The 18,306-nt window shown below is 35.2% G+C and overlaps 1 protein-coding gene across 7 annotated transcripts in view; it reads right to left on the reverse strand.

The window, feature by feature from the left end:
- The window catches only part of ZNF438 (zinc finger protein 438), a 183,951-nt gene that overhangs the window by 138,560 nt on the left and 27,085 nt on the right, over positions 1 to 18,306 (reverse strand). For 2 of the 7 annotated variants that reach the window (XM_059404352.1, XM_059404348.1), the window contains exons 2-3: positions 8,907 to 8,965; positions 2,388 to 2,560 (exon numbers count right to left, since the gene is read on the reverse strand). The exons of 2 other annotated variants lie outside the window; for them this stretch is intronic. The gene's annotated coding sequence lies outside the window, so the exon portion shown is untranslated. The remainder of the gene's footprint in view (positions 1 to 2,387; positions 2,561 to 8,906; positions 8,966 to 18,306) is intronic. 3 more of the 7 variants (XM_059404351.1, XM_059404347.1, XM_059404350.1) reach the window with 2 other exon arrangements.

Raw genomic sequence — 18,306 nt, forward strand, 5'->3', positions numbered from 1 at the left:
TTATTTATCTTATAGGGCACCAAATTACTTTCATCTTTTTCAGTCCTTTTTCTATCCTGTGGATGAATTCTCGCCATTTTCAAGTTCACAGGCCTTTTCTCCCAAAGGATCTAATCTGCACTTAATCCCATCCAGTTACTGCATTTTTAAATCTCTAGATATTCAAATTCTCATTATGTTTATTTATATAGGCCATATTTCCAATAGCTGCTTCACTGTACTTGTCTGCTAATTGTACCATCTCTGCCATTTGAGGATCTATTTTTATTGTGTCCTTGTTCTGAGACTTTTCTCTTGCTCCTTTGTTTATCAAGTAAGGCTTAACTAGATAGAATTTACTTGAATTTTATGTTGCTGAGTGCTAGATTTTTTTGTATTAATTTAAAGAGTGTTAAACTGCCAGAAAGTAAAGTTACCTGCAGATTAACAAGATTCTTTTGAGGCTTGGTTTTAAGCCCTTTTAGAACTTATGTAGAGGAACCTTTATTCTAGGGCTCATTCTCAGGAAGAACTGATAAGTTTTCATTCTTTACAAGTTATCCTTGCCAACTTCTAGGGGTTTCAAATTAAATGCACAGTGTGATGTTCAGCCAAATCCTCAAGAACACCCCTATGCAGATTCCAGGAATTCTTTCTGTGCCGAACACCCCCTTCTCCAGGAGAATGAGATTTTAAATATATCAGACTTTCCTATCTTGCCTCCTTTTTACTTCCTTCCCTGCTCCATAGTGAAAGACACTTCATTTCTAGATTCAGGTTACTGAATTTTAAAGGTTGAAAGGAAAACCATCCTCCCTTTAAAAACCTGCTTGGCCTACCTTACTAAAAAGGAGGCAGCAATGTAAAGGGTGTTTATTTATATAAACACACACACACACACACACACACATTGTTTAAAATACAGAAAAAGCACAGATTTTGCTTCTCAGTAAACTTACGCTTAAAAAGCAGCAAATCAATAAATATTAAAAAGTAGGATTCTCTACTCTAAACCGTAATTCTGCATAAAAAACGTATTTATTTCTCTACCCTTTTTCTTAAAAATATTTGCCCTTTACTATTTGTTTTGGAAGATGCCCTGACTAAAGCCCCCACTATACCATTAAATACTTTACATGTTTACTGAGGGAAAAAATGAGATTTTGGGGGGAGACTGAAGACAGACATGTGGGTGGCAGGAAGCAAATGTTTCCTCCAAAGCTAGGCTGTCATAAACCCAGTTTATATCTTTTTTAAGTCAAATTGAGTAATAGTGCAAATTTCATTTTTGAATTTTCTCTCATTATGTTATAAGAATAACTAAGAGTCATTGAATAGTCTTTAAAAACATGATCCTTATCCAGGGATGGAACTAAGGAGAGATGAGTGAGGCACCTACCTCTCTTTAGTCCCAGGCCTGTTCTTAACAAACATAATAGGAAGGTACTGAAATTCCTTGCTACACAGAGTGGGGTCCATAAATCAGTATCAGCATTCTCTGGAAACTTGTTAGAAATGTAAAATCTTGTCCTCCCCAGACTTAATCAAAATTTCATTTTAATAAGGTCTCCATGTGATTCATATATACATTAAAGTTTCAAAAGCAGTGCCCTAGTTTATCTATTTCTTCTATTATTGAAGTTCTGTATTATTTTCAATTATTCTGCCATAATAACTATTTTTCTATGATAACATTATCATAGAAATCCACTGTACATGTATTTGTGTTCTTGAGTAATTATCTTATTAAAAGGAATACATTAAATTGGGAATCCTAGGTCATTATGTTTTCTTTCAAATTTGAAACTTCTAAGCTGCTTGGTCTGAGAAACCACTTAACTGGGCTTCCTAGAATTATGAGTTAAGAAAATTCACAGATCAAGATAAAAAGTGGCTATACACATGAACTTGAATCCCAGCTCTGACAAAACTAGCCATGTAACTATGGGCAATGATGTAACCTGTCCAAGACAGTTTCCTCAGATGTTAAATGGGGGTTATAATAGCCTCACAGGATTGCTATGAGGATAAGTTAAGTAAAGACAGATAAAGCATTTAGAAAACATATGTGTTTGCAATTAAGAGGAAAAATTAGTAAATAAAGAGGCTCTAAGTGAACCTGATGTATTTTTAAGGTCTGAATTTTCAAACATCATCTATATGTAGTTTAAAAGCCTCTTTCTTCTTATCCTTGATTCTTGGATCTGTCCTAAGTAGATGAGTTTGACAGAAAAAAGTGCATTACATTTAAGAACTGCTTCTTCCTTTTCTTTCTTTAGTACTTCATTATTAGTTTTAAAAGAAATGTGGATATGTCAGTCTTCTGCTAAGGCCAGATACAAAAATTAATCTTAATTGCCAGGTGCAAGTGGTCAAGAACCATGACACGTATGTAATGCTCATGTTACCTTTATAGTTGAGGAGGTACTGCTATCAGTTCTCTCCTCCAGGAGAATCCCTGGCTCGAGTCAAGACAGGAATATCAATACAGGAGATAATCCGAACTGTATGTTTTGAATCAGAGGAGCAGTTTTGTTTGGGCAAAGTCGACATAGTAATCATGAAGAAGGAGCAGTCAAACCTAAAAGACAGAGATAGATATAATGGGAAAGGAGGCAGCAAAGTCAGAAACCCAGAAAAAATTGAGAAATAAGAGGAGATTCAAGGTGAAAGCAGGGTAAGGAGTTCAGGCCTTCCTTAGAACCGTATATTCGTATACTGCTGATTTCATATTGATTTCATATTGATCACACTGCTGATTTCATATTGATCTGCCAAGCACCATGCTGGTTGGGGCAGGCCCTGGTGCTACACGAAGCTGCCAGGCTGGAGGCAACTTCTAGTGCTATCCTATTATTTGGGTCCTAGCTACCAGAAGCAATCAAATATAAAGTACTTCAGTATCCAGAGATCCTGAAAATTATTCTTTCTTATATCACTGATTCCAAATTCCACAGTTCAGGGGTTATAAGCAACTGGGATTTGCATGAATAGCATTATCCAGGTCTAACTAAAAGCACTTATAACAAAGTTCTCTACTACAAAATCCTACTTCTGCCTTTGTAAGAGAAGATAAGGGAATGGCTACATCACCCTCAAGGAAACATTCAAACATGATCACTAATTCTCAAAGGCTTCTGATGTAAGGGAAACTATGAGGTGAATTTTCCATTTCTAGTAAACTTTAATCAAAAGGCTATTTCCACAAAAAAAAAAAAAAAAGACATTACCACATATTATTCTCTCTACTTCTGCAATTCAGTGAACTTTTCGTTTAACAAGTAAAACCTACCAGGGAATTTGTGTATGTATGTATTGCTTATTAATTAATTAATTAATAATTTAATTAATTTTGATTGTAAAAATTAATCAAAATAAAATCTAAATAAAAAATGGAAGAAAGAAAAACTTCTCAAAGTAATTTCCTTTAGATGGGGACTTGAGCAATCTCATTGGAGTCAACCCTAAAAGCAGCTCTTCTTTCTCTTCAAATATTGGAAACTTTTACCCTTTATTGGTGAAAGATTCCAATACAAATACAGGAGAATAAATCTGAGGAAGACTTGGAAAGAGTGCCCTGAAGAAAAAAAAAAAAAAGATTCTAAAAACTTATATAATCTGAGTTAGATCTAAAAATCAATTCTCTGACCCTTCACTCCAGCACATTTTTCCTCCACAACTTGTGGAGCCCCAACCTGATCAGCCTCAAAGATACATACGCTGCCAGTGCTGGAGAACTCACTGTCCAGTGAAGGAGCCCAGTTTATCCGCAAGTAAATGTAACTGTTGCCAGCTTATTCATTATAGTGCTCATTACACTAAGCAGAAATTCTGTGACTTCTCCCACTGATTCTATCTATGTCTTTCTGTTGCTCTGAATCTCCAAGTCCTCTTCCACTTGAAAGCAATGCAAATGACAGAAACTTGGAATAATAAAGTTGCAAAATTTCTAGTGTAACCTCACTTACTACATACACTAGAGAGCCTTGGGGATGTACATTTGTTCTCTCTAAATCCACCTCCGCTGCTATCAGACTGGAGTCTGAGCTGGTTGGAATGAGGGTGCAGGGTAGGGAGTAAGAGGGATTTAGTTGATTCCAGGGGCCTTGGAGAATTTAAGGAATTGCAAAAGGGCAACTGTGGCTGGAGCAGTGTGAGCAAGACAGAGAATGGTAGGAGATAAAGTCAGCAGGCAGAACACACAGGGTCTGGTAGAACATGGTAAGACTTGGGGTTTTATCCTGAGTGTGATGGGTAGTCACTCAAGGGTTCTGAATAGGAAAGTGACAGGAACTGTTAAACAGTTTTCAAAAAACACTTTTGTTCCTGTATGGAGAACTGACTGGAGAGGGGCAAGGAGGAGATAAGGAAGGTCAGTTACAAGTCTGTTGCTATCATCCAGGTACCTTGTAATGATGATAGGTTGTATTATATCAGGAAGTAGTGGGTAGCGGCAATACAGGGGTATTTAAGGATTATGTTGAAAGGAGGATATATAATAATCCTTATTGATGGGCTGGAAATGGGTTCAGAAGGAAAGAGAAAACTCAAGATGGCCTCTAATTTTTGGCCTAAGCAACTGTGTGGACCATTTACTGAGCTGAAGAAGAAGGAGGGCAGGAACACATTTGGGGAGGAGAGTCCAAGAGTTCTATTTCAGCCATGGTAAGTTTGAAATGTTTATTAGACTTTCAAATAAATGTTGAATAGGCAGCCATAGATATGAGTCTGGAGCTCATAGGAGAGATACAAATTAAAAATAAATCTGGGAGAACAGGAGGCATTTAAAGCAAGGAGTCACATAAGACCACATAGGGAATAAATGTAGAAGGTAGCCAAGGGCTAAGCCCTGAAGAACGTCAGCTTTTGGAGACCATGGAGAAGACAATATAGCAAAGGAGAATGTAATTTTAGGTGTATTTTATGCAAAAAGATATGGCTAGAACCAATAGGGAGAAGTTACGGGGAGATTTCTGCATGGTGTAGTGAGCACTTTGATGAATAAGTTGATAACTCTTATCCTCTCAGCAAAACAGAATTACAGTTAACCCTTGAAAAACACGGATTTGAACTGCACGGATTTTGGGATGCTTGGGTGGCTCAGTCGGTTAAGTGTCTGCCTTGGGTTCAGGTCATGATCTCAGGGTCCTGGGATGGAATCCCACATCAGCCTCCTTTTCTGAGGGGAGGTTGCCTCTCCCTCTGCCTCTCCCTCTGCCTCTCCCTCCTCTCCTCCTGCTTGTGCTCTGTCAAATGCATAAATAAAATCTTAAAAAAAAAAAAAAAGAACTGCATGGATTTTTTGGATACAATACTATACTCTAAATGTATTTTTCTTATAATTGTCTTAATAACATTTTTTATCCAACTTATTTTAAGTCTATAGTATATAATAGTGTACAAAATATGTGTTAATCAACTGTTTACATTATTAGAAAATCTTCCTGTCAATAATAGGCTATTTGTAGTTAAGTTTTAGGGGAGTCAAAAGTTATATGTGGATTTGACTGTGGGATGGACCAGAACCCCTGAAGCCACACTGTTCAAATGTTAACTGTATTTTATATGCACAAAGTTCAAAGTTACCAATCATAATCTTTCAAAGTCACGTGCCTATTCTATTTCTAACTCCTGCCCTATTGACTGAGTCTGGATAGCTGCATTTCACATGTCAGCTGCTCAATTACCACATCTCTGGCCTCTGGCGTGTGCCCTGGCTTCTGGATCCAAATTTTCACCCCAACTAACAACTCCTAGTTGCCCAACACTGACCAGGAAGCACGCTGAGATCATGTTCCCCAGAGCTGCCAAAAGTTCTTGGCTTATGATCAATGAAGCACACAATGAGTGAGTGTTTAGCAGTTAATCAGGTGACAGAGAACAAATGACATGTTAGGGAATCACAGAATGAGCCAAATCAAGGCTGGAACAGGGAACAAGAGATTGTACTCCAGGCTAGTCACCCCAGGGCAATCTGCTCTAGGTCACCCAGTGTGATCAGACACCCTTTTCCCCAGAAGAATTAAAATTCTCTCAAGTTTACCAAGTGTCTATGGATTAAGGATTTCCTGGACACTGGTAACATTATGAACCAAACAGCAGGTACTGCACACCATGGGGACCTGCTCTTTCTGCACCAAAGCCTCAGGGTTAGCCTGGAGACATGAGTTACTTCCCCCGCTACATCTATAAAGGGGATTTCAAACTATTTTTGTATTTGTGAAGATTAAATGAGATCACTCTAAGTACCTGGTACATAGAGTGTTCAATACCTATTAGGTATTCTCATTTATACATTAGATGACCACAAAATGACAGCTGAATGATAAAGTATGTCTCTAAAAACAACACGTTTAGGCTTTCCAGTACAGAGGATTGATAAAAGAGGGTTTTTGTTTGTTTATATATGAACTATTACATTATCAAAGGAATTTAAACTTCTCCTGAGAAAACGGTCTTCCATTTTTCTGAACTTCCCTACCAAGATCTGGTGAAATTATGTTACACGACCAAGAAATAAAGAAGTCAATTCCACTATGAGATCGATGAATAAATACCATCAAGCAAAACAGAAATCTCGGAGCCTAATAATTATTCTACAATAGCCACTCAGGTCTGTTGTTATTTTAAATGTCTATATCCTTTAAGTATAATATATTTCTATTTCCCTTTATGAAATTTAAGTTTAACTAAAATCATTAAAGTTGGCAACAGAAGCAGGAAACCATTTATAAGACCAGCATGGCTATTTTACTTTTATTAATGAAAACTTATGTAATAGTTTCAGCAAACTACAGAGTTCCATTCTTGTAGTCTTTTAATATTTATAGAAATTTAAAAGAGTTATACAGTTAGAGTTCATTTTTGAAACTGAGAATTTCTATTATCTGACAGCGATCAATTATTTTAGCTCAATTACAGAAATGGCTATTTAAGAGTTATGTTCATCTTTATTCATACTCCTTAACAATAGGTCAACTGTGTCTTGTACTTGACCTAGAAGCTCACAGAGGTGTAACTGAACATACACTGAGAGAGTCTCAACTCCAAAATGAAGGCCCATCATTGGCCTTTGGCCTCCAATAGTACATCAAAGTAAAAAGAAGAAAAAGAAAAAAGCAGGGCATAGGGAAAGTGCTTATGTTAATACAAAGTGCTGTACTAAGCTACCAAAAAGCATAGAATCAAAGAGCAAGTCTATACTCAGGTGTAAGGAGATGGCCACAAACACCATGCCAATATCCAAAAACTGAAATCCCATGCCTCCTACAAACTGAAAAATGAAACCCATAGTCACACATTTCCTTGCATCTTTATTAATAGAATCTGGATTTTTTTAAAAGGCAACAATTTTAAGACATCCAGATGGCCAACAGACACATGAAAAAGTGCTCCATATCACTCGGCATCAGGGAAATACAAATCAAAACCACAATGAGATATCACCTCACACCAGTCAGAATGGCTAAAATCAACAAGTCAGGAAATGACAGATGCTGGCGAGGATGCGGAGAAAGGGGAACCCTCCTCCGCTTGGTGGGAATGCAAGCTGGTGCAACCACTCTGGAAAACAGCATGGAGGCTCCTCAAAATGTTGAAAATAGAACTGCCCTATGACCCAGCAATTGCACTATTGGGTATTTACCCTAAAGACACAAACGTAGTGATCCGAAGGGGCACGTGCACCCGAATGTTTATAGCAGCAATATCCACAATAGCCAAACTATGGAAAGAACCTAGATGTCCATCAACAGATGAATGGATCAAGAAGATGTGGTATATATACACAATGGAATACTATGCAGCCATCAAAAGAAATGAAATCTTGCCATTTGCAACAATGTGGATGGAACTAGAGCGATCATGCTTAGCGAAATAAGTCAAGCGGAGAAAGACAACTATCATATGATCTGCCTGATATGAGGAAGTGGTGATGCAACATGGGGGCTTAAGTGGGTAGGAGAAGAATCAATGAAACAAGATGGGATTGGGAGGGAGACAAACCATAAGTGACTCTTAATCTCACAAAACAGAGGGTTGCTGGGGGGAGGAGGGGTTGGGAGAAGCGGGGTGGGGTTATGGACATTGGGGAGGGTATATGCTTTGGTGAGTGCTGTGAAGCGTGTAAACCTGACGATTCACAGACCTGTACCCCTGGGGATAAAAATATATTATATGTTTATAAAAAATAAAAAATTTAAAATTTAAAAAAAATAAATAAAACGCAACAATTTTGATTTTTCAAACAATTACAGAGAAAAGCTACTTCTAAACTATAATTTTCAAATAAATCAACTGTTTTAAGTGAATTTTTATTTGGGAATAATTTTAGATTATTATACTTATCATATATTTATTTATAAATATATATATTTAAAATATTTTTTATAAATATTATTTATTATAAATTTAAATTTTAGATTTACAGAAAAGTTGCAAGAATACCATAGAGCTCCTGTATACCCCTCACTCAATTTTAACATCTTACATAATCATGGTTTTGGCAAGACAAAGGAATTAATCTTGTTTTACTGATACCAATTAAGCTGCACATTTTATCTGTATTTCACCTGCTTTTCCACTAATGGCTTTTTGCAGTTGCAAGATATAATCCAGATACCACATAGCATTTACTGATTTTATTTATTTAATTTATTTGTTTATAGTGCTTTAAGTTCTGGAATGTGCCAAACTTGTGTGTCTTATTAAATGTCTTCCTTATAAATATGACAGAAAATAACCCTTCCCTCCCTGGAAATATGACTTATCAGATCCTAGAGAAATGGTCCATTAAGACTCATATAAATATATATTTCTACTAATGTTTTACTGAAGAGAAAAAGAGGTAAGTCACTTTGTCAGGAAGCTATGAGATCAAATTATTTAATGTGTCAGAGATATCTCTGCAAAAAATACTTGTCACTTACCTGTCTCCCAAGGTTCTGGTAAAGAGCCATAGATATACAGTAAATCCTTTTAATTAATTCTGTAATAGAATGTAAAGTATTATTATACTCATATTCAAATAACCCATTTTTAATAAACATAAAGAAACTGCCTTCCTTTCATTCCCAAATTTTTTAATTACTGTATTCTTTTTTAAGATAACAAAGGAACTAATTTAAGGGAGAATAATTTGGGAAATCTGTTACATGTCTTTAGTTTAAAAGTGAAGGCATGCAAAACTTAATAAAAGTTTTGAGATGTACAGAAAATGTTCTACAAAAAAAAAAAAAAAAGAAATGCCAAATGAATGAAACTGACTAGGAAGAATTCTTCACATTCTTTTCCATGTACATAATTGCGGTAGAAATTACTGAATAGTCACAAACAAGTGAATCATATTGAGGGCATAGCCTTTTGATGGAACAATAGTAATCCAGAGTTTGGAGTTAGGAGGCTTTTGAAAAAATACATGTCCAGTTAAGTGTCCGCATGTGTCAGTTTGCCTGAGACAGTACCAGCTTATGCCTGTTGTCACAGTGTCCCACTAAATTTATTATTTCTCTTGTATTTTTCTTATTCTGGTGCCCTTTTTTTGTTGTTGTTAATGGTAGCAGTATTAATAAGCCTGAATTTTCACTTTTAGGCTCTGCCATTATCTTGTCAAGCAGTATGAGATGCAGTGCAGGGAACCCAGCTACCAATCTAACCTGGTTAAATCTGAAAGACCCTGAGCAGTAACCCATCTCTTTTGATGTGCTGTAGCTGATACCTCATTCTCAAAGACAATACTTAAAGCCATTGGAGGGGGGGGGGGGGAAGCTCACTCAGACAGGACTAGCTAGAGATAATTAACTCCTTCAGTCTCAGATGGAGGTGGAAGTACTGAATGCTGCTGCCACTGCTTATGACTAGCTCAAAGACCAATTTAAGAAAAACAGATGGAGAGGTTTTACTATTACTCTATAAAGCATGACTTTTCATTTAGATCAAATGACTATTCTTTAAATTTATCTCTCAATTCTAATTAAAATTTATCTTGTTTATACAATCAAAGTTAAGGGACAGCTGTTACTTTCCTGGTTCTGTTAACAGAAGAAATTCACACTTAAATGATGTCCGCTCTCTACTGGTGTAAGGAGATACATCAAACAGAAAATTCAGTTAAGGGGCACCTGGGTGGCTCAGTGGGTTAAGCCTCTGCCTTCAGCTGAAGTCATGATCCCAGGGTCCTGGGATCGAGCCCCGCATCGGGCTCTCTGCTCAGCGGGGAGTTTGTTTCCCTTCCTCTCTCTCTGCCTGCCTCTCTGCCTACTTGTGATCTCTGTCAAATAAATAAAAAAATAAAAATCTTTAGAAAAAAAAAAAAAAAAGAAAACTCAGTTAATTCCTTTTTCTTAACTGATTTAGAAAGTAATTCAATAAAACAATACATATACAAATGTACTGATGACCTAATACCATAAATTTTATATATTTGCAATAACAACATAGATAAAGCAAATGAGAGGAAAGCTGTATTGGGGTAAGGAAATAACAACAAATGGAAACTCAAATCCACAGAAATCTAAGAGGAGAATGCAAAATAGAAAGGCTAATATAATCAACTCTATAAATATGTATTTGTTCTCCTTTCTTCTCTCAGCTTCTTTGAAAGACATAAGATTAGGGGCACTTGGGTGGCTCAGTCAGTTAAGTATCTGAATTCTGCTCAGATCATGATCTCAGGATCCTGGAATCGAGCTCAGTTTGGCAGGTTCCATTCTCGGCTGGGAGTGTGCCTGTCCCTTTTCCTCCCCCTGTGCACCTCTCCTCACTTGTGTGCTCTCTCTCTCTCAAATAAGAAAATAAATAAATAAATAAATAATAAAAGACATGAAATTACATAAAATAAAAATTATAACAATATATGGTTGGGTTTTTACAACACAAAGACATAATACATATAATAATGGTAGCAAAAAGTGGGGAAAGAGAAAAATGGAGCTATACAGGAGAAAAGTTTATTTTGTTGAATTTAAGTAAAAATGAGAAGTAGATTCTTCTAAGTTAAAATGCGTATTTTAAAACCTAGAGCAAACACTAAGAAAACTCAAGTTGTATAATTTAAAAATGATTAAGGGAATCAAAATATCAGAGTGGAAAATATTCACTTAATTCAAAAGAATTCACTTAAATTTAAAAGAATTCAAGAGAAATTTTTTAAAAAGCATGAGGCCTACAGAAAACAAAAAGCAAAAGAGCAGATGTAAATCCAATCATGTCAATAATATTAAACATAAACATACTAACCCAGTCAAAAAGGAGAGATCATCAGATTATATTTCTTAAAAAACCAGTGACACTTAGCCCTTGAACAACATGGTTTGAGCTGCACAAGTCCATTTAATGTGGATTTTTAAAAATAAATACAGTACTGTAAATATATTTTCCTTTCCTTAGTATTTTCTTTTTAAAAGATTTTATTTATTTATTTATTTATTTATTTAAGAGACAGAGAGAGCATGAGCAGGGGAACAGGGCAAAGGAAGAGGAAGAGGCAGATTCCCTGCCAGGCAGGGAGCATTACATAGGGCAAGATCCCAGGACCTTGAGATCATGACCTGAGCTGAAGGCAGAGGCTTAACTGACTGAGCCATGCAGGTACCCTGAAATCTGGGATTTTGATGTTTCTACCTTTGTTCCTCTTGCTCAAGATTTAAACAAAAAAAAACTTTTTGGTTTCAGTTTCATTTTTGTTTTCTTAACAAGTCTACTGTTTAATCTCTCAGGATTAAAAAAAAATTAATTAAGGTTCTAAAGAATTAAACAACAAAGGAATGTCAAGGGAACTATTCTCTGGGGTATCAGAGCTATTCCAGTTTAACACCTAGCTTCAAAACAAAATGAGTTTTTATATTTTCTAAGTGAAATAATGTACAACCACCATTTTCTAACTTCCAAACACAAAGCTTCATCATAAGCTTGGTTTAAAAAAAAAAAACAAAATTTTTCTTAAGTTTTTTGTTTTGGTTTTTTTTGGTTTTTTTTTTGTTTTGTTTTGTTTTTGGCTATTTGAGGTCTTTAGCAGTTCTACACAAGTTTTAGATTTTTTTTTGTAATTATATAGTTTATTGATGTGTTCACTGTCTGTCTTGCCTCCTCCATTACACTATAATTTCCCTGAGGACAGGGAGTAAATCTGTTTTAATTACCATTATATACTACTGGTGTATTACTTAGTACTTAAGGAATCTGAAAAAAAAAATCACTCAAAATATCAGCAGTACATAATGAAGAAAAAAATTTGTAATTATAAGAGATGGAGATTTTATAATTGTTTGTTCTTATTCTGTGAAAAATATTGCTGGTATTTTGATAGGAACTGCATCAAATCTGTAGATTGTTTTGGGTAATATAGACATTTTAACAATATCAATTCTTCCAATCCAAGAGTATGGTATACCTTTCCATTTGTCTGAGTCATCTTCAATTTCTTTTATCAGTGTTTTCAGTTTTCAGAATATAGGTCTTTTCTCTCTTTGGTTAAATTTATTCCTAGTTATCTTATTATTTTTGCTGCAATTTTAAATTGGATTTTTTCCCTTAATATCTTTTTGTGCTAGTTTGTTATTAGTGTATGGAAATGCAACAGATTTTTGTATGTTAATTTGTATTGTGCAACTTCACTGAATTCTTTTATCAGTTCTAATAATTTTTTAGGGCTTTCTATATATAGTATCGTGTCATCTGCAACTGGTGCATTTTACTTCCTCCTTACTAATTTGGATGGCTTTTACATCTTTTTCTTGTCTGATTGCTGCAGCTAGGAATCCAGTATATGTTGAATGAAGTGGTGAATGCAGACATCCTTGTCTTACTCCTGATCTTACAGGAAACCCTTTCAGTTTTTGCAACTGAGATAATGTTAGCTGTGGGTTTGTCATATATAGTCTTAATTACATTGAGGTATGTCCCCTCTAAACCTCTCTTTGTGGAGTTTTAAAAACTACCATGAAGGAATGTTGAATGTTGTCAAATGCTCTACTGAGATGATCATGTGGTTTTTACCCTTTGTCTTGTTAATGTGATGAATCATGTTGTATGATTTGCAGATACTGAACCCTCCCTGCATCCCAGGAATAAATCCTATATCATCATCGTGAATGATCCTTTTAATATATTACTGAACATAGTTTGTTAATATTTTGTTGAAGATTTTTGCATCTATGGTTATCAGAGATTACAGGCCTGTAGTTTTCTTTTTTTGTAGTGTCTTTGTCAAGTTTTGGCATTAGGGTAGTGGCTGGCCTCATAAAATTAATTTGGTAGTTTTCCTTCTTCTTCTATTTCTTGAAATAGTTTAGGAAGAATCAGTATTAACTTTTCGTTAAATGTTTGGTAGAACTCACCTGTGAATCCACCTGGTCCTGAACTTTTGTTTGTTGGTACATTTTTGATTACCAATTCATTACTAGTAATCCATCTGTTCAAATTTTCTATTTCTTCTGATTCAGTTTTGGAAGATTATAGGTTTCTAGGAATTCACCCATTTCTTCTATGTTATCCAACTTCTTGGCATATAATTTTTCATAGTAGTCCTTACGATCCTTTATATAATATATAATACATAGTATATTATATATTATAACATATATAATATATATTTTATTATTATTTCATGATGTCATGACCTTGATATGGTGTCAGTTATTTCTCCTCTTTCATTTCTAATTTTATTTGAGTCCTCTCTTTTTTTCTTGTTGAATCTGGCTAAAGGCTTATCAATTTTATTCATCTTTTCAAAGAACCAGCTCTTGATTTCATGGGTCTATTTCTTTTTTAACCTCTATTTCATTTATTTCTGTTCTGATCTTTATTTCCTTCCTTCTATTAATTTTGGGCTTTGGTTTTTTTCAGTCCCCTTAAATGTAAAGTTAGATTGTTTATTAGAGATTTTCCTTGCTTATTTATCTAGGACTTTATTACTACAAACTTTCCTCTTAGAACTGCTTTTGGTAGGTCCCAAAGATTTGTACTGTTGTGTTTCCATTTTCATTTGTCTACATGCACTTTTTAAATTCGTCTTTGATTTCTTCATTAACCCACTAATTGTTTAGTAACATGCTGTTCAGCTTCCATGTATTTGTGGTTTTTTTCCCAGTTTTCTTCTTGTAATTTCTCATTTCATACTTCTGTGGTTGGAAAAAAAAAGTGCTCAATGTGAATTCAGTCTTCTTAAATTTGAGGCTAATTTTGTGGCCTAACATGTGCTCTATCCTAGAGAGTGTTCCAGTGCACCTGAATATGTATGTTTTGTATATGTATCTGTTAAGCTCATCTGGTCGAAAATGGCATACAAATTCACTGTTTTAATCCTATATCTGTCTTGTCCAATACAATTATTGAGCACCTGAAATGTGGCTACCATCATTTGGGAACTGAATTAAATTTTATTCTAACAAGTTTTAATTCAAATTTAAATAGCCACATGTGGTTGATGGCTACCACACAGACAATGCAGGCTTAGAGCATACAACCACTATGAAATTTTTGGCAGATATGTATTTTTAAAAAAATGGATAAATAAGCTAACCTTTAAAATATTAAAAATAAAATTTATATATCACAGAGATGGCAGCTTTATAATAATTTAAATAAATAAGTAAATATAACCCTTTTTAAGTTTGCATAAATTTCTCAAAAAGTCTTCCTTAATATTCACCACCAGGCTCACGTATTGTATGGAGCACTGGGTGTGGTACAGAAACAATGAATCTTGGAACACCAAAAAAAAAAATTAAAAAAAAAAAAAGATTTCTCAAAAAGCAATGAAATAGGGAGTGTATATATATATATATATGTGTGTGTGTGTGTATATATGTATAAAATATACATACATGTATGTATATAATGTATATGTGTGTGTATATATGTAAATATATATATCAGAAAATTTTGGAATCAGTTGTGCTCATCTTCCTGGATAGAGTTCTTAATGGGCTGAAGAACTCTTAACAGCAGTCCTATTTCTAGATTTCATCCAAACTCTCAAGGAAAGGAAAAAGTCAACCTAATGGGAATAGCACTCAAGTGTTTTTCCATAATCTATCAACAATCGCTAACCCTACTCAGTCAAAAACTGTAAGAACTGTGAATTTTACCAGAATCTTAAACAAATCCAGTGAAAGTATAAGGTATTTCTGTCACCCTATTTGTTCCCCAGTCCTAAATTCTTCAGATTTGATTTTTACAGCCAGTTTTTATCACTAAAAACGGTCCTTAACTTTCAGTCACTTTCCAAACGTTTCTTATCATGTTAGGGGCTACATTAGGAAACAGGTGAAAAGTATAATCTTTGTCCTTAAAGAAATTATAGTCTAGAGAGAGCAAGCACTCAATAAACCAGCAGAACTGAACAATGATTAAGGGCCAAATGAGTACCATTTGTATACCTATATGGTAGCAGAGAAAAGGAACACCTAGTTCCCAGGAATAGAAAGGAAAAAGTATCAGGGAAGTGAGGCAATAGCAGAGGCATCCCTAAGCTAAGTCTTAGAAGATAAGCAGGACTTACCGAAGCAGTCAAGGAGGAAAGAGAAGTGTTTCAAACAAGTAAAGGCTCAAACAAGTAAAGACTCAAAACAAGTAAAGGCTCAAAAAACAAGCAAAGGCTCAAAAACCCAAAAGAACTCAGAATTGAGACAAGTTCAATACTGAAATACAGTAAAGAAGAGAGCAGAAAAGAACACTAGACAAGTGGTAGAGACTCTACCCTGAAGCTCTTTGCTTGCATGCGAGAAGACTGGATTTTATCTGGAAGATGCAGGAGCCCAAAGAATTCTGAGCTCAGGAATAACGTGATCAGATTTACATAAAAAAAAAATCAGTCTGCAACAATAGGAAGTATAAATAAGAGAAAATCTGAGATGGAATATAGGACGAGCACATCAGAGACCATTCTAGTAGTGTAAGTGAAAAGAAGTAAGTGCTCAAACTCAAGGAGAGGCAATAGAGATGGTGACAAAATTATGCATTTGTGGGGTATTTAGAATATGAAACATGAATTGACTGTATATGGAGATAAGAAAGAATTAAAAAAAACCAGGGTGAGCTCCAGTTCCTTACTTGAGAAAACGGACACTGGTATTCATCAATAGAACAGAATATAGGAAGAACAAGAAGGTAGGTTTGAGAGGTAATTTTGGGAATTTTGAAACTAAGGAAGAAGGCAGTAATCAGTAAAATCAATAGTACCCAAAAAATAAGCTCAAATCTACAAGCCCCAGCTCAGATTTACTGAATTAGAAACTCTACGGATGGAGCCCAGCAATCTGTATTTTTAATCACCCTCCAAATGATTCTGGTGTTTGCTAAACCTGCAGAACCACTAGTCTTGCCAAACATTACTGGTAATACCGGCAAAGAATCAAGCAATCGGGTAGGCACTGATGATGACAGAAGGGAAAGGTTAGTAGTAGAAGGAGCAGAATCCCGATCACAGAAGAATTCAGGGATACACTATAAGAAGAGAGAGCACATGTAGACTCTTCTTTCAATACAACCTTAAGAGAAGAGGAAGAGGTGATTAAACAAAAAATAATTAACAGAAAAAAGTCCTCCAAAAGGAAGAAAATGATTCACAGCCCATGCAGAGCAACTGGCTTTGGGAGGTAAGGCAGACACCAGTGGCTGCCTTCCCAGTCCACTCTCCTTCCTGGAAAACAGAATCCTGATTTAGTTCTTCTCTGGGAGGGTTGGAGGGCCATGAATCTTGACTAATCTAAGCCAATCACAGGACTTCTATACCCCCTGCCATGGATTGGTTTAGAAATGGGTTATATGATGCAGATTCAGGCAGTGAAGTCTGCTAAGTTTTTTTGACTCTACAAAAAGACATAAAAGAAATGCTATGGTCTGCATTTTTGTGCTTCCCATCCCACAAAATGCACAGGTTGAAGCCCTAATCTGCAGTGTGATAGTATTTAAAGGTGGGGCTTTTGGGAGGTAATTAAGGTTACATTAGTTCATGAAGGTGGAGCCCCAAATTAAGTGTTCTTACAAAATGAGAAAGAGACTAGAAAGCGCTCTCTTTGCCATGTGAGGAAACAGCACAAAGGTGGTTGACCTCAAGCCAGAAACAGGCAACTTTATCTCAGATTTCCCAAACTCCAGAACTGTGCAAAATAAATATTTGTTGTTTAAGCTACCCAGTCTATAGTATTTTATGATAGCAGCTGTTGCTGCTCAAGACAAGAAACACGTTCCTTTCTTACAATCTTGAGTACTTGGGTATAATCTTGGAGCTAAAGCTGTCTGTCATCTTCAGACCAAGGGACAAGCCTGAGGACAAAAGCTAACTCATGCAGGATGTTAGAATGGAAAGACAGATCCTGAGAGCTTAATGACAGCAGTGAGCTGCTACATGAACCAACTATAAAACCATCTTTCTTCCAAATTTCTAGTTATATGAAATCATAAAATTTACTTATTATTTTCAGTTTTAGTTGGGTCTTCCACTACTTGCCAGCCGAAAGGCATTCTGATACAGAAAGACATTTTCACTGAGATAGGTGTAAATGAAATTAACTTTGCCTACTGGAGACATGGGAATTTGAGGGAGTTTCAGACTAAGGTTTCATTTATTAGACAAAATGAAGCTCATATAGATCTATTTTATAAAGGGACTGCCTTAACGTCTCTTTTCTACTTTAAAATATCTAGTATTTCTAATGATAACAATAGTCATGAAGAAGATAATGGTGATAAGCTCATGGCCATTAAAATATTTTTAAGAGCTAGGCATTTTGTCCTTGTATTGTTTGGCTTCTGCATTCTATTTGACTTCCACAGTGAAATCATACCAAAATCATCTACTTTCTGTTTATAACAATTTTCAGGTCAGTTTCATTTTTCAAACTTTCTTGGTATATAACACTATACACCACAATATAGTTTACAGAGGGAACCCTTAATTTGAAAGAAACTCTGAAAACCAAAAAATATATTAAAAAGATTTCTATTTTTATTTCCATATATTTTCTGAATCTGTTCAAGGAAAGAAAACATTTCAACTGCATCTATGGAATGATACCTTTGATTCATATCAAGGGGTGGAAAATCAACATTGTGGCCATGTAGATAAACACTAGAGAAAATACAATTTGAGCACAAATAACAAAAAGCAATAGAACTGTATGTCTATCCAACCAGTCCCCAAATGGTGAAAAACAAAATTGGAAGTTGAATTTTAAGAGTTTTTGAAGCCCCAAACATTTTTCCTATAGAAACAATGCTACTGTAAGTCATTCCATTACTGGGCCAGTTTATAAAACCCTTATAAAACTATACACAGAAGACTATTGTTTGAATTACACCCAGACAGAATAATGCTTTTTCCTTTGG

This window comes from Mustela nigripes, chromosome 6 (genome assembly GCF_022355385.1).
Source record: "Mustela nigripes isolate SB6536 chromosome 6, MUSNIG.SB6536, whole genome shotgun sequence".
NCBI lineage: Eukaryota > Metazoa > Chordata > Mammalia > Carnivora > Mustelidae > Mustela > Mustela nigripes.